Genomic DNA, 22,829 nt, shown 5'->3' with positions numbered 1-22,829 from the left:
CTTAACTAGTGTTTCCAGGTATTTTGGCAACTGTTTCTCGTGGCAGCTAATTAGTCTATAAAAAGTCCACTGCTTGCTCACAGCATGGTCCTATAGTTTTGCTGGGACAGGGTAACCCTCTGGCAGTCAAGAAGGGCAGAGCTGAGATCAAGCTGATTCCTTAGCCATCAAAGAGACTGGAGCGAATGAAGCTGCTGCCACATGGATGTGTACTATAACAGAACTCCTCACCCAACGGCTCGCAGAATTCCCCTACTGTGAAGGAGATGGGACTAGTTAGACTCCCCACTCGTATTTTCCAAAAAATGTGTGCCATGCAAGTCCTTGAAAAAGCACAGGGATGGCAACTGTGTGATCCACAGGCTCCCAAAGACTTGGGAATGGTACACAGGCCCTTCCTGCTCAAACAAATACAGATAAAGATATCCTCAGTTAATGAATGATAGAACAACATCCATATCTGCAGGGGATACATTCCTGGAAATTTGAAACTGAAGATAATAGTGAACCCACTGAAGTGAACGAGTTCCAGCAGAATTTGACCATAGTCACACTCGTGGGCCTAGAAAATGTCTAGAAAGCTCTCTAGTTTTCTAAATCCTCTGGCACGATTCAATGGTCAAATATCTGGAGGAAACACACCATAGAGTCACACTAGAGATCCTAGGAAATGCCTCAAAATCACACCTCTCTAGAATTTCTAAGTCAACTTCTGAACCAAAAACATGCCTTTTAAAAATGAGACTAAGTGTACCAAATGTGTAGATATGGGGTTCATACTGTTGATGTCTTCCTGGACATTCATTCTTGGGGCACCAAGATGAGAAAAGAATGGAGAGAGAGTCATACAAATAAAGAATGCTTTCAGCATGCTTCAGCATGTAAAATGAAACAACTAGGTAAGCTAACATTTTAAACCTTCTCCAGATGACTGCAACTAGTGATCAGCTGCAACATTGATAATAATGATTGTTAAAGCAGTAATTCATACAGTAAGACCCCATATTTCACAGGCGTACTTTCCCAGCCAGACTGTAGTTATCTGGAACTGGTTACAACTGGACACTATTTACCAACTTACAATCCCAGTGTACAATAAAGTTGAGCAGGAGAACCTAGACAGAAAACTACGAATCTTAGAATTCCATAGCATTGAGCCAAGGCAGTGAATGTAGTGTCAAGCTATAATTCTGCAGTGTGGCTACTGCCCGTTTGCCTGGCTTATTTATGAAATGAATATCTCTGAATTAATTCAGATCATTTTAGACCTTGTTCATTTTCTCCAGAACTAAATCGGGTCACTCCGATCCAACCTGTATCTAGTCCACATGAGTCTGAATCAGTCAGATTCATTTTTGGAACCTGGATCAGGTGCACAACCCTATTTTCTGTGAGTGAAGAACTACATTGTAAAAAAAATCCAAAGACGCACAGTCTAAAATAGCTGTTCTGATCTGCAGATTAAAGGTGCAATGCTAGACCAGTTTGCTTAAAAATAAGAACCAAATAGAATTCCGTACTTCTTTCCTTAAAGCCAATATTTCCAACTTTCACTTCACATCATTTTGTCCCTCTCATCTATTATGTTTTATGCTTTGAACAATCTAAGACTCCTTTTTCTCTCTCACTGTATTATATCACTTTTCCTCTCATTGTGCTCTGCCAGATTTCAGGCTCATGATCTCCTTTGTTCGCTAAATTGTAGTCTTCCGAACTAGACATCAATGAAGCTTCGAAGGAGCTCAATGTTTCAAAAATGACTTTCACAATTTCCCCCCCCAAATAGAATGACTATTTAAAAAGCATTTCATTCACCCCTCAATTATGCACATTGTTACTCCATTTTTAATAGTCCTTCTTTGTTAAATTGGAGTTATTTTCCTCATCTTAACAAATCAATAACATTTTTTAAAAAATATAGCTACAGGGTAGCATGACCGCCCAGTGAATGACATTCAGAGGCCTCATTTCCCCCTTAATCTCAGCTTGCTCTTTATTGTTCACAGTCAGGTTTATACGCACTGGATGTCACAACTCTAATTCCATACGTTGGACAACTCTCTCGTGTATCCGGGGGACTTGTCACCATTTATCAAGGCCAAGAGCGCTCTCTTTGTCAAGTACGAGCTTTTTAAAAAGATTTGTCCCCTTGGTAGGAAGGGAAGCCTTTGCTTTCTCATACACATTTGTCATGATTGCCACTCATAACTGGGTTATCTGCTTCTTCCTTCACACGCATAAGCACACGCCTTGATGTATCACCATTTTGATAGCCAAAGATCCACTTCATTCTTTGCCCGACTCACTGGATCATTAACCTTGAACATCCGGTTCTCTCACAAAACACCCTCCAGCATCAGCCATGGATTTTGAGCAAGGAAACTTCTTCTCTCCCATTTTGCATTTTGTGCCAACTCTCAATCTGGCTGCAGCCTTAAGGTGACGGGAAATCTCTCAACGTCAAGATTAATGCTATTGCTTCTCATTTATACAATAGAATCAAGTGTGCAGAGGGCATTAGAAAAGTATAGAAACAAAACAGTTGAGAGAAGCTGCCTTACATTGCGACACTGGGATTCATCTAGCTGAGCATTGTCTAAATCAGATCTAGGATTCATGCATCGCCACCCCATGAGTCAAATGCAGCACACACAGATGCAGGAAATCGCATTCAAAGTACCCCCGACAGACGGCCATCCAGCCTCTGCTTAAAAGCCTCCAAAGAAGGAGCCTCCACCACAGTCCGGGGGAGAGAGTTCCACTGTCGAACAGCCCTCACAGTGAGGAAGTTCTTCCTGATGTTCAGGTGGAATCTCCTTTCCTGTAGTTTGAAGCCATTGTTCCGTGTCCTAGTCTGCAGCGCAGCAGAAAACAAGCTTGCTCCCTCCTCCTTACCACTATTTATGCAGGTCAAAATCCCATTGGCCTTTTTAGCAGCCGCATCACATTGTAGGCTCATATTTCACTTGTTGTTCACGAGGACTCCAAGGTTTTTTTCGCACACACTGCTGTCAAGGCAGGCATCGTCCCCCATTCTGTATCTTTGTATTCCATTTTTTCTGCCGAAGTGAAGTATCTTGCATTTGTCCCTGTTGAACTTTCATTTGTTCATTTCGGCCCATCTCTCTAGTCTGTCAAGATCGTTTTGAATTCTGCTCCTGTCTTCTGAAGTGTTGGCTATCCCTCCCAGTTTGGTGTCATCTGCAAATCCAGTTATTATTATTACTATTATCATTGCCTTGTTTTAATTGACTGTTGCTGTTGTTTATGTTTTTATGTATTATGTTTTCATTTTTACTGGTTGTATTTTAATCTGTTGTCTGGGCTAGTCCCCATGTGAGCCGCCCCGAGTCCCTTCGGGGAGATGGAGGTGGCATACAAAAATAAAGTTGTTGCTGGCTGTTGTACTGGATCACACGCCGGACACTTCCCAAGTGTCTAGAGCTGCGTGATGTATCGGCGAATAATGCATGCAGATCCCATTAAGGTAGCCTTCTGCAGCTGGCAGATGGTAATTTTGTCAGTGCCGATTGTGTTTAAGTGCAGGCCAAGGTCTTTAGGCACTGCACCCAGTGTGCCGATGACCACTGGGACCACCTTGACTGGCTTGTGCCACAGTCTTTGCAATTCGATCTTTAAATCCTATTATTATTATTATTATTATTATTATTATTATTATTATTATTTTGTAGATTTTATTATTACTAGATTTGTTTACTATATTCTCTCTAGGAATCTGGTGAAAGTTGACTCTTAAGTTGTGTTGTAAGAGGTTAACCATAGAGTCACACCTGAGGATCTAGGGATCACTAGAGAGGAGATCTCTCAAGTAAGAGAAAATAGCATTTTATCATTTATGATTTTCCCACTTTTGCAGGAAGTCTGTATCCCTAACTTTACTGAATGTGGATATTTAAATGTATTTCTTCTGATATATCCAGGTCTCCTCTCAGGTAAAGTTCCGGACCTGGTTTTGATTTCCAGATGAATTCGGCTACATTTGGATTTCAAAAGAAATCTAAACATTGCATTTAGGCAGAGGGTTGTTAACTTTAGCTGATCCTAGACTGTGATAGAAACACCTAAAGGAGATAATCTGTTGACTTCAGACTGTGATAGCCCTGAGAGGGGGGGGGGGGGGAGGCAGGAACTTCAGAAAAGATGCTCTGGAGCCCATCTTTGGAAGGGAAAACTCGGTGGTTTCCTTTTTTAAAAAAAGTAGCCTTGGCTCACTTTAGCTGTCTTTGTTCATCTAGCACTATGTTAAGTAACACCTGAAAATTGGGTCTTAACTCCTGAATTCATCTTTTATTTATTTTATTTATTTATTTCCAGAATTTATACCCCGCCCTTCTCACCCGGGGGGACTCAGGGCAGCTTACACAGTTGGCAACATTTAATGCCAAGAACATAATAATAAAACAAAAAATAGTACATATAATCAATTAAAACTATAAAAATACACCATTAAAATACATTATAAAAATTAAAACATAAGTAAATTAGATCCATTTGTCTAAAAACCTCATGCTTCAGCCTTCAATCGGACCATGTCGACGTTATCATATTACTCGTTAAAAGCTTGTGCACACAGCCATGTTTTCACAGCCTTTCTGAAACCCAGAAGAGTTGGGGCTTGTCGGATATTTGTGGGGAGGGTGTTCCACAGCCGGGGAGCCACCACCGAGAAGGCCCTGTCCCTTGTTCCCACCAGCCGCACCTGCGAGGCAGGTGGGACCGAGAGCAGGGCCTCTCCAGATGATCTTAGGGATCTAGCTGGCTCATATGAGGAGATACGTTCAGATAAGTAAATTGGGCCAGAACCGTTTAGGGCTTTATAGGTCAAGACCAGCACTTTGAATTGGGCTCGGTAGCATATCGGCAGCCAGTGGAGCTGGCTTAGCAGGGGGGTGGTACGCTCCCTGTATGCCGCCCCAGTTATTAATCTGGCTGCGGCCCGTTGTACTAGTTGGAGCTTCCGGGCCGTCTTCAAAGGCAACCCCACGTAGAGAGCGTTGCAGTAGTCCAAACGAGCTGTAACCAGAGCGTGGACCACCGTGGCCAAGTCAGACCTCCCAAGGAACGGGCGCAGCTGGCACACAAGTCTCAGTTGCGCGAATGCTCCCCTGGCCACTGCCGAGACCTGGGGCTCCAGGCTCAGCGATGAGTCCAGGATCACACCCAGACTGCGAACCTGTGTCTTCAGGGGGAGTGCGACCCCGTCCAACACAGGCTGTAACCCTATTCCCTGTTCAGCCTTACGACTGACCAGGAGGACCTCTGTCTTGTCTTGATTCAGTTTCAATTTGTTGGCCTTTTGAGTAATCATTGGAGCTGTAACTTGAATTGGGCAAATGGATCTTCTCTCTCAGTGTCCCCCATGATGATCTAAAACATTTTTTTGAAAACAACTCTCCAAATAGTTCAGTTTGGGTGTAATTTTCTTTTTGTAGTGGTGGTAAATCGATGATGATTATGATGTGTGTCTTGAAATTGCCTCCAACTTATGGTGACTATAATGCAAACCTATCATGGGATTTCCTTGGCAAGTTTTATTCAGAGGGAGATTGCCTTTGTCTTCCTCATGAAACTGAGCAAGTGTAACTTGTCCGAAGTCACAGTGGGTTTCAAGGAGTGAGTGGGGATTCAAATCCTGATCTTCAGAATCATAGCCCAAAACTCAAATAAGAAACCTCCAAGAACCTCCTGAGATCTTCCAAACTCAGGGTCTTAGCTTCCTTGATTGATTGATTGATTGATTGATTGATTGATTGATTGAATCAATCTATGGGCTTTCTCTTTTTCCACTGACTTCCACTTTACCAAATATTATAATCTTTTCCAATGAATCACATTGTCCAGTGATATGTCCAAACCATGACAGTCTCAGTTTAGTCTTCAAGTGGTAGACCAGGCCTGATTTGCTCTGTAATCCATTCATTTGTTTTTAGCAGTCCATGGTATCTCAGATCTGCTCTACAGCACATTTCAGATGAGTTGATTTTCTTCCTGTTGAATCCCCTCACTCTCCAACTTTCAGAATCATTTATATAAATCTGGACTAATATGGCCTGGATGATTTTGACTTTGGTTTTTAATATTATTTCTTTTGCCCTTGAGAATCGTATCTATTTCCTTCAAAGCTTTCCTTCCACATCTCAGTCTCTTTCTGATTTCTTGGCTTCAGTCTCCATTTTGATTACTGACTGTATATAGTACAGCACAATGCAATAATCTTGAACCTATAATCCAAACTCAGGACATCCATCACACATGAGTCTACAGAGCAATGCACCAATGGGAAAGCAGCTGGTACAGACTTCAGCTTTTGTAAAGACCTCTTATCTTCTGTTTTAAGAAGTCTACTGAAGTGGAAAAAAGGATTGACCAAACTCCTAATATTGCATTACATGCATGTACATTCTCTTAAGGATGTGCTTTAATACTTTTTGTCCAAGATAGAATGTCTTGATTTAGTTCAAGGCTGTAGAAGGTCATGTGGTGCCAATGCAGTTCCACATTGTGTCTGCAGAAATATGTTGCACAACCAGATGGATATTTTGGTCCAAGGTACAATGGTTGTATTTTGTTCAAGAGTACAAAAGCAGAATTACTCATACAGTGGCAATGTGCATGCAGATGCATATTGCATATGAATGTGCTTGCATATTTGGATCAACATTCAGTTCCACCATTGGTGCTTTGGTCCAGTTGTAGAAGGCTCAAGGACTGCATAGCACAATTGCTGCATTAGTCTACTTGCAGAGACTTACATTACACATTGGCTGACATCTCAGCCAATGTTTACCTAAACCAAAATGGAACCACTGAGAAGATTATGGAATCAATAACCATTTCCTCCATAATTCCATCAATACAATTGAGTTGCCCTTACCCCAGTCCAGAACTGTGTGTATGACTTGTCAGAAATATTCAATATACCCTTCCATAACTTCATTATTGTAGCAAGAGTGAACATAGGGCAGTCTGTTAGGGATGGATATGGGTTAACCTGACAAATTCTATCCCCTATAAACACCCAGGAACAATTTTAGGCTAAAACTGGCCATTTTAGAATGAAATAAAATATATTTCTCAAAAACACAATGCAACATAACTCCAACATTTTAGTAATAAAATCTGGGATGTGAACAGACAATCAGTGTCAGATTGTGGTCCAGATGGCAGAAGGTATGAATGAGGGCCTACAGCATTTGCTTTGGCCTGAGCCACTGAGAAAGACAAGGCTTCACATTCTCATTTTCTCTCCACCTTCTGCCTTGGTTGGCGTATAGCAGAGTTGGGAGGACCATGGCTTTATAAACAAGCACCTTGGTATCTCTATGGATGTCCCAATCCTCAAACACTCTCTGCTTCATTCAGAAAAATACCTCACTCGCAGAGCTCAGGCGATGTTGTATTTCAGTGTCAATGTTTACTTTTGTGGAGAGGTGGCTGCCAAGGTAGCGGAAATGGTCACCATTAAGCTGTATTTCTGGCCTAGCAGAGGGATTGGCTGGTGCCTGCTGGATGAGCACGTTGGTTTTCTCAATGTTCAGTGAGAGGCCAAGCTTCTCATATTCTTCTGCAAAGGTGTTTAAAGTGGCTTGTAGGTCTTCTTCTGAATGCTCACAGACTACTTGTCATCAGCATATTCGAGTTCTGTAACAGATGTTGTTGTGACCTTGGCTTTCAGTCTGCTGAGGTTAAATAGCTTACCATCTGTCCAATAGATGATTTCCACCCCGGTGGGAAGCTTCCCATCAACAAGATGAAGTATCATAGCGACGAAGATGGAAAATAAGGTTGGGGCAATAACACATCCCTGTTTGACACCTGATTCCACCATAAATGGGGATCCAAGACAGGGCTGGTGAAGCACCTCTTTTCCTTGGACACTGTACTATTTATGCTATAAGACCTCATTTGAAGGACCCGTATTAACAACAGCAAAAGTGTTCAACAAAGATTCACTACAGCAGGAGCCTGCCTTCCATAGACAAGAGTACTTTGCTGACCCAGCATCTTTCTGTTACCCAAAATAGTAGCCCCCACCTGAATCAGAGTTTAATCTGCTCGATTAAGCTCTGTGTTCTTACACTGGATTTACCTGACAAGACCCAGTCTAGCGCAACTTTCCTGATGTGACCTTGTTCACTGAGACCAGCTGATGTGACTTTATCAGAAGTCACTTGACCTGATGTGACTTTACCTAAGTCTTTTGTCATTTTTCCTACAAGCCTCATGTCCCAGAGGAACAACACATTACTACTCTGCTCCTTTCATCTGTTATTGCAAACACAGTTTATACGAAGAAGCTCTGCTCACGTCTTTGATTGAGCCAGTGTGGTGTAATGGTTAAAGTGCTATCTATGAAATACACAATCAAAGCATTCCTGACAGTTGGCCATCCAGCTTCTGTTTAAAATGAGACCTCTCCACACTCCAAGGCATCATAATTCATTATTAAACAGTTCTGATCCTCAGAAACCACTCCCTAATGTTTATGTGGAATCTATTTTCCTGATTTATTTTAACCTGTTGTGTCTTGAGCTGGATCCAGTACAACACATAGACTCAATACAAATCATCTGTAAAACACAGAGTGTAGCACAAAACAATAGTCAAATCTCAAAAACAGCATCTAGATCTGTTTCACTCCCAAATAAATCCAGGGATGAGAAATCGTGCTGGTCAATTCAGCACAGCCCTAGTTCATATAAGAGTAATTCATCATTTATTCTCTCCAGGTCTCAAGAGAAAGATTCCTGTTAATAAATCTCTGTTGATAATACTCTAGGTCAGTGGTTCTCAACCTGTGGTTCCCCAGATGTTTTGGCCTCCAACTCCCAGAAATCCTAACAGCTGATAAACTAGCTGGAATTTCTGAGAGTTGTAAGCCAAAGCATCTGGAGACCCACAGGTTGAGAACCATTGCTCTAGGTTTTACACAGAATAATAAAGGAGCTATCCATGGTGCTGAACCTATGGGAAGGGCCCAAGAGCTGAATGAAGTCTGGGCTAAGATACGAAAGAGATTCACTGCCCCAATGTCATGGAAGCAAGTTACCTCTATCTTCTAAAGTACTATATCTTCTGGCGTATAAGACTATGTTTTAACCCAGGAAAATCTTATCAAAGGTTGGGGGTTATCTTATATGTGGGTGTTGTTTTATACGGCAGGTGCTGAAATTTCTGAGCCAGACTGGAGAAATTATGGCCACTGCATATGGTGAGTGGAGCTCAAAAACGGCCGCAACTGCAGCTGCATCCCTGCCATAGGCGGTGGCCATATGAAAGTAGCAAGGATGGTGCTATACAAGTACGGTAGAAGAAAAACCACTCACTAGGATTTGTGGGAAAAGTGACTTAACGCAGTTCCAATGACGAGGTGAAGGGGTGCCTCACCCGGAAGGTGTAAGTGAAGGGCGGAGGAAGCTGCAGGCATTCAGGTTATGGAAAAAAGAGATAGAGTGGCACTGTGCCCAGAAAAACAGGCCTCTTTCACCCGTCTGGCCCACCCTTGTATCCTATTACCGTAACTCCTGCTCTGCCTCTCAGATCTCTCTCCTGAGGACTGCAGTGAAGCAGCACAGGCACACATGTGCAAGATCTGAGAGGCAGAGAAGTACGGTAATAGGATACAAGGGCAGGCCAGACAGGTGAAATAGGTGTGTTTGCATTACCGCTCTGATAGTTTTGGAGCCGGGGGGGCTGGGAAGGCAAGGAGATAGTTTTCCTGCTAAGTACCTGCATGTCATATGCATTTTAATTAAAATTACCATATTGAAATCAAATCTGATTTTTTTTTAATTTGGTGTGTGTTGGAAGAGGGGTAGTCTTATACAGCAAGTATATTCCCAAACTCTATATTTTAACTGGAAAAGTTGGGGGTCGTCTTATACACCCAGGCATCTTATATGCTGAAAAATACAGTAACATTTCACAAACTATCTGATATGGTAGACTAGACATATTTTTCCCCAATACCATATTTGTGCCATATCGTTATTGTATCTGCACAGTTTCCTTGAAAAGGCCCATGAACTGGTAACCAATGGCTCATGGACTAGCACCAGCCCACAAAGAGCTATTCTGAGTACCACTGAAATACAGTTTGCTTTTTTTTCATTTTATTTCTGCCCTTCCCATTTTCTCCTTAACTTTCTGAACATATTTCTCCTGATGACTTGCTGTCAAGGCATTGTTATGCATCATGGACTAGTAAACAGTTCTCATGTTAATTTCAAATGCTTCCTCATTCAGCTGGTGGATCACTTCCCCCTTGTCTGAATTACTCAACTCATTAGAATGAATTAGCACTTAATAAATGCTCAGTTCGTACTAGCATGGCAGCCATTTAGGAGTCGATGTGCAACAGTGATGTTGGGACTGAGTGTGGCCTAAACCTAATCCATAGAAACATTTATTGATCTGGTTGTTTTTCCACTTTTAATTAAAAATTGACTTTTTTTCATCATTTTACATAAACAACTAATCGAAAGGATGTGTAGTAATTCCACAGATCAAAGAGATAATAATTATGAGACTTTTACGAGACTGCACTAGCCATACCAAAATATGTACTCTTATTTAACAATATGAGAGATAACTAGGAACAGATAGAATAGACCCCAGATGTTGCAGCATCCAGAATAAGGGCATGAGTCTTCTCCCAAACCTACATCTTCTCAGGGTTATTGTATGTATTTCGGGCTGTATGGCCATGTTCCAGAAGTATACTCTCCTGACGTTTCGCCCACATCTATGGCAGGCATTCTCAGAAGTTGTGAGGCATGGAGCAACATACAACAACCCTGTGATCCCGGCCATGAAAGCCTTTGACAACACATTCTACATCTTCTCACTAGAGTTTGCAAAAATGAAATATAGCTAGAATAATGAGATTTCAACGTTTCTCAATTCCTTCTAGAAATGGTAACATCCATGACTTTTCATACTTTTAATGAATCTATTGCCCTCCCCCTTTACCAGAAGCATACATTAGTATCAATGCCAAGTGACTACACTTAGTCTCAATTTTCACTCTGTGGACATTACTGTACACTTACTGCTATCATGTACCATCCCAGTGATGGATGGCTTTGCACAGCTGATGGTGTTGTGCCATTGCGATGCGTCAACTGTGCAAAGCTGCACTTCAGGGTGGATAATGTAACTCCACCCTCCCATTGTGCTGCTTCCCCTCCTTTGGTTTTTTTATTGTTGGTCTTTTTACAGTGAGAGGAATGCGACTAATGCCACCACAGAAGCAATCTGGACTCACGACAAAAGGTATATCCTGAAACCATAGCACAATCAGAAGCTGTTGACGGGCTTTGACCATTAATAGCCCTTGATGGCTTCATTGCAGGGAAGTAGTGAGTATCTGTGATGTCTCAGGCACCTTTGGCCCATGATCCCGCAGCCATCATAGATCAAACTGAAGAGGATTTGGGCTTTCTTCCATCTCAGCAAGATTCCGTCCCTTTCCAGATGTCTCCTGTTGACATTTCCATGCCAGAGCCAATTAGGGACACCCTTGAAATGGAGCCTGGTTCTCCAGAAAGTTTGGTGTTTGATAGAAGGGCTTTTCTCAAAACAGATCGCTCCCAAAGACAGATTTTAAGGAGAAGCGTGAGATTAGCGGAGAGAGGCGATTGTGGCTAAATCGGTTCTCTTGGGAAGTTTCAGGGAGGCAGGCATCTGGTGCGATTTGAAACAGCTCCGTTCTCTGGGAAGATTTGGGGAGTCAAACACCTGCTTGGGGGGAGCTCTTGAACTTCAATAAAAGTTCTGCGCTGAGTTTTCCCTATTGTGGTGTCAACGTGACTATTGACTGAAGAACATCGTCTCTTGTTCCTGAGCTTCCAAGCGGCCCACCAGCGCATTTACTCACGAGTAGTCTGGGAGTTGCGTCCCACTCCTTGCCAAGTTTGGACTGCGTTTTCAGATCCATCACGAAATACCTTGCCTAGCCTTAAATCCTTGTTCTGTACTTTACTTCAAGAATCTTCCTGCGAAACCTTGCTCTTTCCCCACTCAAACTTCCAAAGAGTTTGAGTGTGTTTCGGTTATTTGGATTATAGACTTTGGACTCTAATACTGGATACATAACTTCATTTTATTGGACTAATTTTGATCTACTCTAAAAGGTCAACTGCTTGACTATATACTCTGCTTATTTTTGTTTAGAACTTTTATTACTTTAATAAAGATATTAGATTGTTTATTGGCCTCTGTGTTGGTTTCCAGTGTTCACGCTGCTTAGGGGTATTACAGTATCACACATTATCATGTGATAGGGACCATTACCTTTGGTCCTGCTACTGTGCTGGCTTTCCAGCTTCGTGCGATAAAGTCCTAAGACTTGCATCTTGTCAATGACATAAACAAACACAATCCACCTTACACTTGCCTCTGAATGTTTTCATTCATTGCAGATGTTGGTCTTCTCTGCCTTCTTCTCCAGCATCCAATGCCACCAACAGCCCAGTCTCACCATTGTGACCCTCACAAAAGTTTATTTCAGTCAGTCCCACTATGTGGCAAAAAGTGTCAGGGAGGGGTATCTTTACACTTCACACACTAAATGTGAAACCTTCATAGCGTTCGCTACAAACATTCAGCATAAAGAATTTCCCTGATGCCCACCTCTCCTTCATGTATGGACTTCTTCTTGTCCTTCTCACGTGATACCAATTGTGGTGTCTATCTAAATGTCCTCAATGTTCCTATGAAGATTTCTGCTTCTGTTCTCCCAAATTGGACACCAAACATTCAGCATCACTGCTGCCTCCACAGACAGCTTGTCTGAAACCCAGATCTCAGAATGATAATGGAAGTGTGAATGGATAATCTGAGAATAGACATTTCTAATACTGGTTAACTTGCTAGAAATAGTGACCGTCACTTAACTAATTTCATTTTTGAGATATGACACAGATCCTATGGGATGTAGAATTTGCTTCTTCTCATTGTTCAACTCTCATTTTGATTCCCTCCAAGAAATACATAAAATCCAAGGGGCAGCTGTCCAAATTCGCAAGCATATTGTGCCTTTTATTATAATTATTATAATATTTTATAACACATACAAAAAAGAAGAACAACAAATTTACATAAATAAAAACAACATAAAGGCAAACAACAATAGACAGAAACATTTGATTTAGTCTTCTGAGACTCCCTCACTATCAAGAGGGCAACGATGAAAGATAACATATCTCTCTATCAGAAGCTATAATAGATACATCAAAGAAAATAATTTCCATTAAATTTTACCTTGATTGTACTTCTACTGATTATATAATTTTATTATTTGTCAAAAGCTAAAGTTTTAACATATCCCAATTTTGAACTAAGAAAAGAAATAAAAACATTCTAATCTTTGTGTTGTCGAAGGCTTTCATGGCTGGAATCACTGGATCACCGTGAGTTTTCTGGGCTGTATGGACATGTTCCAGAAGCATTCTCTCCTGACATTTCTCCCACATCAATGGCAAGCATCCTCAGAGGTTGTGAGGTCTGTTGGAAATGAGGCAAGTGGAGTTTATATATCTGTGTAATGTCCAGCATGGGAGAAAGAACTCTTGTCTGCTTGAGGCATGTGTGAATGTTGCAAATGGCCACCTTGATTAGCATTTAATGGCCTTGCAGCTTCAAAGCCTGGCTGGTTGCTGCCTAGGGAAGGTGTCAGGGCCAGAAAACTCACAGCAACCTATTCTAATCTTTAAAAAAAATTAATCAAGGGTTTCTCCTTAAACAGCAATGTCCATTTGTCAGGTTAAGCAAGTTCATATAAACTTCACCAGTCAGTCTTCATTCGTTGGTATTGTCCAATCATTCCACCTTTGAGCAAACCAGACATGAGCTGCAGGATTATATATATTGTACTAATATTCCATGCTGCCTTTCCAGTTGATTCTTCTTCATTCTCAGCAAATAGAATTGCAGACTTTTCTGTACTGGATTCTTGAATATAAGTCTTCTGTCATCTTATGCATTTGAGTCCAATATTTCAGAGCTCTATTCTATGACCCTCACATATCATGAAGAGTCCCAATTTTCAGGTCATGCAACTGGTATTTATTTGTAGTGGCAGGCCTCACTATGTCGTCTGGTAAGGAAATCCACAGTTCACTTATGAGCTGTGCAGAGAATAACATCCTTTGGTTTATCATAAACCTTTTGCAATTCAGCTTCAGCGGCTGACCTTCTAGCTTGTAGTGTTTCAAGAGAGAGAGAGCTTTTCGCTCTGCACTTTCATCACATTCTGCATAATCTTTTACAGCAGCCTCCATTTCCATGGGGGTTGGGGCACAGGACCTATGTGAAAGCAAAGAAATATAGGTTAAAATGTTTGTTTGGTTTTTTTACTGAGGGGATATTTCTCTAGGAATCTCTAGCTCCTCCAGGATAGAAGTTGAGAGTAGATTCACACCATAGGATGCAAGATTCCTAGTAAAGGTAAAGGTTTTCCCCTGACGTTAAGTCTAGTTGTGTCTGACTCCGGGGGTTGGTGCTCATCTCCATTTCTAAGCTGAAGAGCCAGCATTGTCCAAAGTTGTGTGGCTAGCATGACTGCATGGAGCTCCATTACCATCCCACCAGAGTGGTACCTATTAATCTACTCACATTTGCATGTTTTCAAACTGATAGGTTGGCAGAACCTGAGGCTAACAACGGGAGCTCAATCCGCTCCCCGGGTTCGAACCGCCAGCCTTTTGGTCAGCAAGTTCAGTAGATCAGTGGTTTAACCCGCTGCGCCACCGTGGCCTCAAGATTCCTAGAAAAAGTATATTAATTAAATCTGTGAACAATCAAAGCCACAAAATTAAACCTATAAATGGGTTCACCCATCTGTCATTATATACATTAGTAAGGACTCTATCTTTACTTCTTTGCCCTAAATAGTGTAAGGTTCACAAATGGGGGAATTATTTCATCCCGCTTGATCTTTTTTGTTGACTTTTTCTGTACCTTTTCCCAATTGTACAGCATTGTTTCTCAAGTGCAGTGACCAGAACACATTTCCCGAGGAGGTTAGGTCAGCCCACTTGTCATGGACCTTTAGACAGCCAGTAAAAACTATATCATCCTGCCAGCCTTAAAGTGGGTTTGCCACAAATCATTTTTAAACAAAATAAATCATCTTCCCTTTTATATATATAACATTATGGCTTTTATGGGCTTTGGTATTAGCTTTTCGGTTTGGATTTGCTGGATTTTATTGTGTTTGCAGTTTTCTTCGATCAAAAATCACAGTGAGAATTTGCTGAGTGGAAGGAGAATTTAGAAATGTATTGAGAAAATAAATATACTTTTGATTCAATGATAATTTTGGATGACATCTTTTAGTGCAGGCATGGGTAAACCATGGCCCTCCAGGTGTTTTGGACTTCAACTCCTACCGGATATTAAAAATTGTGGAAGTTAAAGTCCAAAACAGCTGTAGGGCCATGGTTTGCCTATGTCTGTTTAAGTTGCAGATGCAGACATAAGGCAAGAACCAGTTGATTTAGTGGTTTGAGGATTGGATTAGGACTCTTTGAGACCAGGATTCAAATCTCACTCAGACTTAGATACCTACTGGGTGACCTTGGACAAGTGTCACTCTCTCAGACTCAGAGGAGAGCAATAGCAAGGAATCCTGCCAAGAAAATCCCATGGTATGATTTTATTTTATTTATTTATTTACAGTATTTATATTCCGCCCTTCTCACTCCGAAGGGGACTCAGGGCGGATCACATTATGTACATATAGGGCAAACATTCAATGCCCATAAACACATCGAACCGAGACAAAGACAACAGACAGACAGACGCAGAGGCAATTTAACCTTCTCCTGAGGGGATGTTCGATTCTGGCCACAGGGGGGAGTAGCTTCATCATCCACTCTGATAGCACTTCCTCACTTCCTCATTCCAACGTTGTAAATTAGTTAAACTTGCCTCCCCACTTTTATAAGTCGTGTCTTATTTCCTACTTGATAGATGCAACTATCTTTCGAGTTGCTAGGTCAGCAACGAGCAGGGCCTATATTTTATTTTTAATTGACGGGTGCTCACCCCGCCACGGGATGGCCTCGAACTCATGACCTCATGGTCAGAGTGATTTACCAACCTGTGCCACAGCCTGGCCCCAAGGGCACCATAAGTCAAAAATGATTTGAAGACACACAACAGATGTCTCTTTTGGGTCGATGTGGTATTTATACTTCCTGAACTAAATGTAGAGCAGACATAGGCTAACTTCACTCCTCCAGGTGTTTTGAACTTCAACTCCCACAATTCCTAACAGCCTACTGGAATTGTGGGAGTTGAAACCCAAAACACCAGAGGGCTAAAGTTTTCCCATGCCTGATGTAGAGTCACTACCTTCCATGGTCATTCCATGTGTGATAAGATAAGAGGAAGACTACAAATATGTCTCACTATGTCCCCAATGCCAGACATCATCCATTCAGATGAACCAACCAGTAGATCATGTAATCGTTTTGTGCCTGGGAACAAGGCATAGCCATGGACCTCTCTGAGAGCCCACCACTCTCACCTGACATGGATCGGCTTTGGGAAGGATGCATTGACTGTACTTTAAGTCTAGAGTTTGGTGAATGGCTTCACTGTGTGTGGAATTACTACATTATATTGAAGCATACAGGATTGTAAACATAAAATGTCACCAATGACAGGACAGTAGAAGAAGAAATGGTCCTTCTCCCATTTCCACCGAAATCTGAATTTAGTAAACAAGTCTAGTTTCTGTGTATTGTCAAGGGGAATCACTGGATTGCTGTGAGTTTTCCAGGCTGTGTGGCCATGTTCTAGGAGCATTCTGTCCTAACGTTTCACCTGCATCTGTGGCTGGCATCTTCAGAACCTTCACTTCTCTAGGAATCTGTAAAACCTCTAGCATGCGTTGATAGAGGCTGACAATAAAGTCATGCAGGAGGCCGAACAGTTTCATAGGGAGGTATTTTCTCAGGTTTAAAAAGTGTATTTATTTGTCATTTTTCCACCATCACAGGGGTCCCCACGAAAGTGGATGGGCATTGCTACAGACAAGAAGTAGCTCATAATTTAGAAAGACTCTGGCCTAAGTACTCTAGTTCCGAATCTGCTCCAGCAAGGTTTGCCTGGTGCTAATGTTATTCCAGGATCTGCAATGTCATGACATTCAGTGCAGATAATGAATCACTTTTGGCCTCATAATGCAGCCCCCAGCATTATGAATGAAAGCCCTTTCGATAGCATTATTAACATGAGCTAAGCAGAATGCAGGCCTTGGCATGGTTCAAGATCACAGGCATTTGTGAAAGCTGGGAGGACAAAGAGACACTAAACATATCCCGGCAGGCTGATTGGATTCTCAGTAACCTTTTCCATCAACCTGAAGGGCTGTCTGAATAAGCAAACAACTCTCCACGCATTTCCCACCCTGCAATTGCTGCTGCTCTTTGAAATGACCCCTGAGGCTAGACAAACGTCCATTCTGGGAGGCTTTTAAAAACAAAAGGAAGTGGATCAAGATGTAGTGATGGCTATAAGGTGGCCATGACTGCAATGCTATATATCATGTTGGTGGGATATGAAGGACTCGTCCAGATTTTTAAAAGGACCAGAAAGTCACAGAATTCGTTCCTGATCTTTATGATTTTATTTTGGACATTCATACTTATTTTGTTCTTCCCAAAATGTTTTCTGTTTTCTCCCAGTCAGATCAGAGACTTTTTGTATCCGCTCCCTAGATATATTTATTTTAGCCCCGCATAATTAAAATTAGAAAGAACAAGAAGAAAATCTGGAAGTTTTCAGTCAGTCAGTCAGAATGTGCCCGTGCCCGCTGTGTCTATCATTATACAGCCAGCCCTCCACATTTGTGGATTTAACTTTTGCAGATTTTATTATTTGCAGATTTAATTAATATATTCTTTCTAGGAATCTCTAGGTCCTCCAGCATGGCTCTATGGCCAAGCTCCACCAGAGAGTTGCACTTCTGAAGGCATATGTAGGTCCTCCAGCATGATTCTATATAATACTAATATAATTTGCACTTTCGGCCCAGTATCTTTTGAAGCCAACCCAAGATTTTATCATTATAGTTTTTTGTATGTGATTTTATGACCTGTTTTTATTGTTGTTATTGATTCATTTGTTTTATTGCTTTGTTTTTATATTGTTGATGTTCGGGCTTGGCCCCATGTAAGCCGCCCCGAGTCCCTTCGGGGAAATGGGGCGGGGTATAAAAATAAAATTATTATTATTATTATTATTATTATTATTATTATTATTATTATTATTCTATGGTCAATGCCTGGCAGAGGACTATAGTGCTGTGCTGGAGGATTTAGAGCAGGCATGGAAAAACTTTGGCCCTCCAGGTGTTTTGGATTTCAACTCCCACAATGGATGTAAACCAGAGTCAAAACCTAAACTTTCAACGTTATCTGGCTGTAAAAAAAAGATGGTCTTCTTTATAAATATCACTTAGTCTTTTATGGCCCCTCCACCTCTGCAGAGTCTTTGGCATATGGGCCAAAGTTTTTTCATGCCTGATCTAGGGGACTGGAGGCCCAAACTGAAGTTTGAGAATGCTTAATATACACAGCTACACAGTCTGGCTGTTGACACACTCCAAAGTGAAACCATATAGATGGAGGCATGAAGTCCATTTTATGCCTACCTATGTCACCAACAGGATGCTGGTCCATGTATTTGTCATGGGATCTGGGCCCATAACCAAATGTCAGAGTAATTGCAGCGCAGCAGTAGTTGGATGGAATCAGTGAAACATAGAACGAAGAGACATCAGAGACATTGGTAAAACTATATACAAAGTTTTACTGTAAGCAGTAATAATCAAGACAAACAGACTTGCCGACAAACACAGGATTTAACACTTAAGCAGACAGCACTCAACAGAACTCAGAACTGAACAGAACTGATGCAATCAGTAATGCACAAACACTTGTGTCTGGACACTCCCCAGTTCCAGCCACACATCAAGGACACCACAGCTTCTTAGTAATTAACTCTTTCCAGACTATAGTACACTCTGGATGATGCAATCCGTATGCAATACAGACAAGACACAAATTTCATTTAAACACTACCAATACACAAATCCCACATTAACAGTATTCCCTTTTACCTAGGACAGTCTTCTGTATGAAGTTATCCTCTGTTTGAAGAAGTGCCGTATCCAAGTCCTGTTTAAAGATAAAGAACCCAATGAAAGGAAAGCAGGGCCCTTCGGGATAGGCATCAATAGGAAGGATGAAAAAGATTTTCATGAGACTTGACAGTCTTGATGAAAACAGCCTTTTCATGTCCCCCAAGAATCATCATAAGAAGAAGACAAAACACAAATAGCATATGCTACCTTATGCAAATTGGTGTTCTCAGCTGGGAGAAGGGAGACTCCTGCACAATTGGTCAGCATAGATTAAAACTAATGAGTGACTAAAAAGCAATCAGATGAAGAGATTCTCTTGTATCTTTGTTGCATCTTTGCAGTAAAGTCCAACAAAACTGCTTTGGCCCATGAGGAGTTCCCCTCCATTTGCCCCTGAAAGGGAATTGGTCAGAACTTGGAATAATGTGTCCAGTTCTGGGCACCACAATTCAAGAAGGTTATTGACGAGCTGGAACTTTTTGAGAGAAGGGCAGCCAAAGTGGTCAAAGTCTGGAAGCCAAGCCCTATGAGGGATGACTTAGGGAGACAGGTATGCTTAGCTTGGAGAAGAGAAGGTTGAGAGAGGGCATGACAGCCATGTTTAAATAATTGAAAGGATGTCATAATGAGGAGGAAGCAAGCTTGTTTTTGTCCGCTGCAAAGTGAAAGATACAAAGCAATGGATTTAAACTACAGGAAAAGAGATTCACAGAATCATAGAATCATAGAATAGTAGAGTTGGAAGAGACCACAGGGCCATCTAGTCCAACCCCCTGCTAAGAAGCAGGAAATCGCATTCAAAGCTCCCCCGACAGATGGCCATCCAGCCTCTGCTTAAAAGCCTCCAAGGAAGGAGCCTCCACCACGGCCCCGGGGAGAGAGTTCCACTGTCGAACAGCTCTCACAGTGAGGAAGTTCTTCCTGATGTTCAGGTGGAATCTCCTTTCCTGTAGTTTGAAGCCATTGTTCCGTGTCCTAGTCTGCAGGGCAGCAGAAAACAAGCTTGCTCCCTCTTCCCTATGACTTCACATATTTGTACATGGCTATCATGTCTCCTCTCAGCCTTCTCTTCTGCAGGCTAAACATGCCCAGCTCTTTAAGCCGCTCCTCATAGGGCTTGTTCTCCAGACCCTTAATCATTTTAGTCGCCCTCCTCTGGACGCTTTCCAGCTTGTCAACATCTCCCTTCAACTGTGGTGCCCAAAATTGGACACAGTATTCCAGGTGTGGTCTGACCAAGGCAGAATAGAGGGGGAGCATAACTTCCCTGGACCTAGACGCTATTCCCCTATTGATGCAGGCCAGAATCCCATTGGCTTTTTTAGCAGCCGCATCACATTGTTGGCTCATGTTTAACTTGTTGTCCACGAGGACTCCAAGGTCTTTTTCGCACACACTGCTGTCAAGCCAGGCGTCCCTCCATCTAAACAACTGAAAAGAACTTTGTGATGGTACAAGCTGTTCCAACAGTGGAATATACTGCCCTGGAGTGTGGTGCAGTCTTTTGTTTGGAGGTTTTTAAACAGACTGGATGTCTATCTCTCAGGAGTGCTTTCATAGAATCATAGAATCATAGAATAGTAGAGTTGGAAGAGACCTCATGGGCCATCCAGTCCAACCCCCTGCCAAGAAGCAGGAAATCGCATTCAAAGCACCCCCGACAGATGGCCATCCAGCCTCTGCTTAAAAGCCTCCAAGGAAGGAGCCTCCACCACAGCCCGGGGGAGAGAGTTCCACTGCCGAACAGCCCTCACAGTGAGGAAGTACTTCCTGATGTTCAGGTGGAATCTCCTTTCCTGTAGTTTGAAGCCATTGTTCCGTGTCCTACTCTGCAGGGCAGCAGAAAACAAGCTTGCTCCCTCCTCCCTATGACTTCCCTTCACGTATTTGTACATGGCTATCATGTCTCCTCTCAGCCTTCTCTTCTGCAGGCTAAACATGCCAAGCTCTTTAAGCCGCTCCTCATAGGGCTTGTTCTCCAGACCCTTAATCATTTTAGTCGCCCTCCTCTGGACGCTTTCCAGCTTGTCAGCATCTCCCTTCAACTGTGGTGCCCAAAATTGGACACAGTATTCCAGTTGTGGTCTGACCAAGGCAGAATAGAGGGGGAGCAGGACTTCCCTGGATCTAGACGCTATTCCCCTATTGATGCAGACCAGAATCCCGTTGGCTTTTTTAGCTGCTGCTAAAATCTTTGATCGTATGTTCTGCATAGCAGAATGGGGTTGGACTCTGTGGTGCTTCTGGTCTCGTTGAACTCCATGTTTCTATGCTTTTATAATCATAGATTAAAAGGTCTTTCTCTGTCCACGAAAGAGAGTAGAAAGGGGTCATCCTAGTCTTCTGTAGAAGGAAATAGCATGGTCCGGGAACACTACCAAAAAGGCCCTTTCATGAGTTCTCACCAGGCAGGCATGTGACAGTGAGAGGACTATATGAAATCCCTCCTCTTCACATATAGGAGCAGTTTTAAAACAGTGTGGACCTAAGCCATATAGGGTTTTATAGTTTATGATGAACATTTTCAAATGACTTTGCTCTCCCTCTGTCTGTTTTCTGTACAGATCTTTGGATAACTCCTCTATTTATCTTTAAACCTGAGTTGGATTGGACAGTCCTCCAAACAGAGAGCACTTTTAGACAGCCCAGACCAGTGCTTAAGCAAGTTATCTTCATCACCATCTGTGAGGTCATAAATACCTAAAACAGTAACATTAACTAAAGACTTAGACAGATAAATGAGCTTTGTTATATTACAGCATCATTCTAGTGTGCTGTCATTATTATCTCAAAAATGAATTGAATACAAGATACTCGCTTCTTGTAATGCTTTAGTTCCAAACTGTGTAGTCTTCAGACAGGTCAAGCTGGCAATAAAGTTCTGCCGTTCTTCATCTCCCATCCACAAGAATGTTGACTGTCTCTGAATGTGGAGGTTCAATTTAACAATTACCAGTGCTTGAAAATGTTCGCTTTTTTGGATAGCAGCTCTCAGAATGTACTCCCAGCATGGGTTTGAATAAAAAGATAAAGGTTTTCCCCTGACGTTAAGTCCAGTCGTGTTCAACTCTGGTGGTTGGTGATCATCTCCATTTCTAAGCTGAAGAGCTGGTGCTGTGCGTAGGTCATGTGGCCAGCATGACTACATGGAGCGCCATTGCCTTCCCGCCAGAGCAGTACCTATTGATCTACTCACATTTGCATGTTTTCGAACTGCTAGGTTGGCAGGAGCTGGGGCTAACAGCGGGCGCTCATTCTGCTCCCAGGATTTGAACCTGGGACCTTTCGGTCTGCAAGTCCAGCAGCTTTTTTGGTCCCAGGCACTTTAACACACTGTGCCACCAGGGACCTGGGTTTGAATAGTTGCACTGATTTTCCCCAGATGAGATTTTTTTCCCCAAGTTCACACTTTGAAAGATAATGGCTTCATAATAAAAGCAAAAGGGAGGGCATTAATGGAATGTGATGTTTCAACATGTATGTTTATTAGGGTTGTGCTTTCGGGGTAAACCTTGGCCCGTTTCGTGTCCTGGCTTTTGGTGGGGCTCCGATTCATTTTTTTAGGAGACTCCTGAAATCGGGAAGACAGATATCTGTTTTCGCTCTGGGCTGCCAAAAGATGTTTTCTATTGGCCCATTATGAGAGGGGGCT

The sequence above is a fragment of the Anolis carolinensis genome, chromosome 1 (genome assembly GCF_035594765.1).
Source record: "Anolis carolinensis isolate JA03-04 chromosome 1, rAnoCar3.1.pri, whole genome shotgun sequence".
Taxonomy (NCBI): Eukaryota; Metazoa; Chordata; class Lepidosauria; order Squamata; family Dactyloidae; genus Anolis; species Anolis carolinensis.
The sequence above is the reverse complement of the archived record's forward strand: the minus strand, read 5'-3'. Positions refer to the sequence as shown.